This window comes from Sardina pilchardus, chromosome 13 (assembly GCF_963854185.1).
Source record: "Sardina pilchardus chromosome 13, fSarPil1.1, whole genome shotgun sequence".
In the NCBI taxonomy this organism is placed as follows: Eukaryota; Metazoa; Chordata; class Actinopteri; order Clupeiformes; family Clupeidae; genus Sardina; species Sardina pilchardus.
Genome location: NC_085006.1, coordinates 28,816,918 through 28,821,917, shown reverse-complemented (window position 1 = coordinate 28,821,917; position 5,000 = coordinate 28,816,918). Strand labels below are relative to the sequence as shown.

At 47.0% G+C, this 5,000-nt stretch overlaps 1 protein-coding gene across 2 annotated transcripts in view; it reads right to left on the bottom strand.

The window, feature by feature from the left end:
• Window positions 1-5,000, bottom strand: part of LOC134100129 (vascular endothelial zinc finger 1-like) — a 22,211-nt gene that overhangs the window by 10,500 nt on the left and 6,711 nt on the right. The window lies entirely within an intron of this gene.

Below are 5,000 nucleotides of genomic sequence, written 5' to 3'. Positions count from 1 at the left end.
GAGGGAGAGAGGGGGGGAGAGAAAGTGATGTGAGGTGGAGAAAACACAAGTGCAATGACAAGAAGGATGGAGAGATGGAAGAAAGGAGAAAGAGAGAATGACAAAAATGAGAGAGAGAGAGAGAGAGTGGCAAGGAAAGAGGAGGAGGAGTGAGGATGAAGAGAGAGGATGAGTTGGGGATAAGGAAGGGTGGACCATGCACAGACACCACAGAGGTTTAGGAGGAGGAGAAAGAAAGAAAGACATCCAAGGAGCAAGGAGAGAGAAGAGGAGAAGAAAGAGGAGATCCATGGAGGGAGAAGAGGAGTAAGAGAAAGGGGGAGATCCATGGAGAGAGAGGAGGAGGAGGAGAGAGAGGAGGAGATCCATGGAGAGAGAAGGAGAAAGGGGGAGATCCATGGAGGGAGGAGTGGAAAAGGGCAGATCGGAGAGTGGAGAGAAGACAAACAAACATCAGCATGAGGACAAGAAGGGAAAGGGGGAACATCTCATTATTACACCAGTCAAATACATCTCATTATTACACCAGTCAAATACATCTCATTATTACACCAGTCAAACACATCTCATCTGGCCATAGAGGCACAGCTCAGACCCCATCCTGGATGGACCACATTTCCCATCCTCCTCCAATTGATTATTTGATAACTGATCACATGACATAATTGATCAAAATATCTCGGTATTACTGAAAAATGAGGACTACCCTCAATGAACTTCTGAGAATGAATGAGAGGTTGAATGAATGAATGAATGAATGAATGAATAAATTAATAAAAATGAATGAATGAATGAAATTAAATGAATGACTCCTGTTCCACCGGACATCTATCTACATGGATTAAAACACACACACACCCTACAAAACCGGTCAACGCATTTCAAAACAACTCACGCCACACACCAGACTACTAGAAGGATAAGTCTCTTAATTAGCAACTAACATCACATTCCAATCACTAGGTAAATCAGTGGGAGAGTTGCCTTGTGTGTGGATGGGGCTTCATATGGGGGAGATATTGCGGCCAGTTGCATCACTGAGTGGGTGAGGTCATAGGGGTTATCAGGGAAGAGTAATGAGGAGAACAGAGAGAGGGGAAAAAACACCAGTTCCACACACACACACACACACACACACACACACACACACACACCTGAGCAGAAGTATGACCCATGTATCATTCACTGGAGAGAGATGGATTGAGAGACAGAAAAGGAGAAAAGGACATGAACACAGAGAGAGAAGAGAGAGAGAGAGAGAAAGAGGAGAGAGAGCAAGAGAGAGAGAGAGGAGTGCAGCCAGACACAGACTGACAGTCGTTAAGAGCACAGAGAGGCCAACAAGCTCCGTCAGGAATCCGTGCTGGAGCTCATATATTCCATGTGTGTGTGTGTGTGAGGAGCAGAGGCTGCTGGAGCTCATATATTCCATGTGTGTGTGTGTGTGTGTGTGTGTGAGGAGCAGAGGCTTCTGCCAGGGCCCAGACACTCGGGCTAATAACGTGACGACTCCTCCATTAGCAGCTGTAGCCAGCAATTTCCTCAAGTGGGACATTCAACCGAAGAAGCGATTAAATGTTTAATGTCACACCGTAACCTCATAACACTGGTCATTTGAGTTCATGCTTCCTTTCCAGGCAACTGCGTCTGAATCCACCACCACCACCACCACCGCCGCCACCACCAGAAAGGGGATAGGAAGATTTTCCGCAAACTTTCAACAGCATCTCCACTGGGATAGCCATCTTCCTGTGCAATTACGCCATTCGGAGCCTTCGCTCTCCCAGAAGACCACAATGTGTGCTCTGGCATGTGTGTGTGTGTGTGTGTGCATGTGGGTGCGTGTGTGTGTGTGTGTGTGTGTGTGTACTCAGATATCTGTGCTGGGAGAAATGAGATGCTAAGGCAGCGCTGTTAACGGCCATGGAGTGAAAACCAGAATGTGTGTGCATTGGTAAGAGAGAGAGTGTGTGTGTGTGTGTGTGTGTGTGTGTGTGTGTGTCATCAGGCTCAGGAGACACTGTGCACGGCCACAGGGTGAAAACAGACACACAGGGCGCTGCCACTCAAGAGAGCATGCACACGGGGTGTAAGCTGACTCCTACAGCGAGTGTGTGTGTGTGTGTGTGTGTGTGTGTGTGTATCTGTGCGTGTGTGTGTGCGTCCCTGATAGCACATGGAGCAGAGCACGGTATGCACTTCCATGAAGAGCCTCTCACACACATAAGATGAGGCCAGACCCAAAAATGAGGAGCATTGGGCTTGGACACTAATTGGCCCACAGGACAAACACCGGCAATAATACACACACTGCCTGGATCCTTTCAGATGATATCCCCCCTTACACCCAACAGCACTAATACACACACACTACCTGGATCCTTTCAGATGATATCCCCCCTTACACCCAACAGCACTAATACACACACACACTACCTGGATCCTTTCAGATGATATCCCCCCTTACACCCAACAGCACTAATACACACACACTACCTGGATCCTTTCAGATGATATCCCCCCTCAACAGCTCTCCTCAAAAGCTCCTCACTCCAGCCTCATGCTCTGCTCTACCCTTGGCTCAGATGCAAGCCATGTTTTTGTGTATAGTTCTTGGCAGTACTTATTAGCAATAGACGTGTAGCATTGTGTATGTGTGTGTGTGCGTGATGTGCCTGATGTGCGACGTGAAATCACAAACACTGACAACAGTGCTCAAAAATGTTGAGAATTAAGAGGTCAAAATTCAATTACAATGCTCAGATTCATGGAGACATTAAGCTTACATTATGCCAGAATAGCCTGTTTGCATTGCAATTAAACCTACACCATTTACCCCAGTGAAACACATCTATTGCGTGCGTGCAACAGCATCAACATTACTAACTTACCGACACCTAAAAACCAACGCTCATCCCCTCCTACAGATAAAGGCAGAGTGACCATGTGTTAGGATGTAATAACACCCAGTGCACATGTCATGGTGGCCTTTGGCCCTCTATTACCATAATCGCAACACAAGTCTGTGCGGTTAACGGCACTCACTACATTGTTCCAAGCGGAGTATGTCTGCAGTGTGCACTGGCAAGGGGACCGTGCAGCAGATTCTGCCTGACCTTCGTCAAACACTGGAAGCTAGTGTGGCTCACACAGAACTGGTCCTTTCTGACGAATGGAGAGCCTGCATCTTCAGGAGGGAGATTACCGTAATTTCACAACTATTAGCCGTAACTATTACAGTATTATACATTGACTTTGCAAAATGTCTTCAGCTATGAGGTTAATACATGGCGGCGGCAGTTAATATGGTATTAATATGGTTGTAAAATAAGTTAAAATAAGTTGCATAACACACTGTTCTGTGGCTTACACACAAAGCGGCTAATACACAGGAAATTACTGTGAGTGGAAAGTAAGTTTTACCAAAAAACAGTGTCTACGGCATCGTTTGTGATTGGTTTAAATGGTTTAAAGTACCCATTCTGCCTCACATCACTTCTTCCTTAGTGCCACTTCACACACACACACACACACACAGTCCTTATCCTAACCAAATCTAAGGAAGCAACTCTCATCCCAAGACTACAAATGGAAGAATAATAAAGGCCTGGTCCCAAAAAAAAACGGAGATTTCTTTCTTTACTTTTATACAACAATAAATAATGAAATAAATAAATGAATAATTGACCAAAGTAAATGCCGAAAATCGAACAAACACACAGAAAAAGAAAATGTTCAATAATTGATGTGTGCTGTGCTCCATCCGACTGTGAGGCGTGGGATGAAAGGGTGGAGTGGGGCGCAGTGGGGGGGTGGAGGGGCGAGGGGGGGGGGGCCCTGTAATAAGAGGGGAACAAAAGCCTCTGAGGGGAGCGGCCGAGCGTTTAAACGCTCCGTTCGGCAGCTGGCCCATTCATCCCATTGGTCATGGCCTTCCCTGGACATGGCCGGGAGAGAGCCGTGTGTGTGTGTGTGTGTGTGTGTGTGTGTGATTATGATCCCATTTAAGATTTGTGTAAGAAGCAGCCTGAGAAAAGTGTGTGTGCGTGTGTATGTGTGTGTGTGTGATTATGATCCCATTTAAGATTCGTGTAAGAAGCAGCCTGAGAAAAGTGTGTGTGTGTGTGTGTGTGTGTGTGTGTGTGTGTGTGATTATGATCCCATTTAAGTTTTGTGTAAGGAGCAGCCTGAGAAAACTGTGTGTGTGTGTGTGTGTGTGTGTGTGTGTGTGTGTTAGACTGTAAAGGAGGCTTTATCATGATCGCAGCAGTGGGGATATATGGTCAGCTTTTGTATTTTCAGCCAATCCAAAAAGGGGTGATGAGGACAGGGAATGAAAGGAATGAGAAAGAAACAGAAAAAAAAAACAGAGAAAGAGACAAAGAAAGAGTGAAAGAAACAAAGGGAGAGAGAGAAAGAAAGAGAGACAGAGAGAGAGAGACAGAGAAAGAGAGAGACAGAAAGAAAAAGGGGAAGGAAAAGATACAGAACGAGAGAGAAAGAGAGAGATGAAGAATGAGAGAAAAAAAGCCAGACAGAGAGAAAGAGAGAGAAAAAGAGAGAGAGGGAGAGAGAAAGAGAGAGAGAGAAAGAGAGAGAGAAGCAACTCATATTGTAACCTTTTCTCCCCCCCTCCATGCTCTTTTGTGCAGGACATGAATCCGGGCAGTGGTGCTTTTAATGCCCCCCAGGGGCTCTTTGTGAATGGATTCTCTGGGATCTGCCCAACAGTGCTGCCGGGGCCCAGCTGTGCTGCTGCAGGCTCTACTGTGCCGGGGGCGCCGAGAGCCCGACCCAACCGGGCCGGGCCGGCTGGACTGGACTGGACTGGCCTCTGCTAGTGGACCCTAGGTCCAGTGGACTGACCGTACCGCTGGGTCGGGAGTCGGGACAGCATTTGTGGCTGTGGTGGTGGCAGACCGGCTGGAGCCTGTGCTAGCTCAATGCATTGTTAGCGTTAGCAGGGCTCTGCAGCTGGGCTCTGGGATTAAAGAGAGGGG